Source organism: Sturnus vulgaris, unplaced genomic scaffold (genome assembly GCF_052056855.1).
Source record: "Sturnus vulgaris isolate bStuVul1 unplaced genomic scaffold, bStuVul1.hap1 Scaffold_916, whole genome shotgun sequence".
Classification (NCBI taxonomy): Eukaryota; Metazoa; Chordata; class Aves; order Passeriformes; family Sturnidae; genus Sturnus; species Sturnus vulgaris.
Window position 1 is genome coordinate 37,024 of NW_028276795.1, and position 477 is coordinate 37,500.

Below are 477 nucleotides of genomic sequence, written 5' to 3' on the forward strand. Positions count from 1 at the left end.
CCGGCCGAGGGCAACAGGTCTACCCAGCATTAGGCCGGCCGGCAGAGGGCAACAGGTCTACCCAGCATTCGGCCGTCAGGTACAAAGGCCGGCCGAGGGCAACAGGTCTACCCAGCATTAGGCCGCCACGTCCAAAGGCCGGCCGAGGGCAACAGGTCTACCCAGCATTAGGCCGGCCGGTAACACGGCCGGCAGAGGGCAACAGGTCTACTCAGCATTAGGCCGGCCGGTAAAACGGCAGGCCGAGGGCAACAGGTCTACCCAGCATTCGGCCGTCAGGTACAAAGGCCGGCCGAGGGCAACAGGTCTACCCAGCACCTGCCAGGACGGCAGGGCGCCGAACCGGGCTCCGCGTGCCACCGTCTTGGCCTCCCAAACGCCGACCAACGACGCTTGTGGATGGGGCGCGATGGGCGCGGCGCGCGGCGCCCCGGGTCCCCGCCGGCACCAGGTCTACCTCGCCGCCTGGAGACGGCA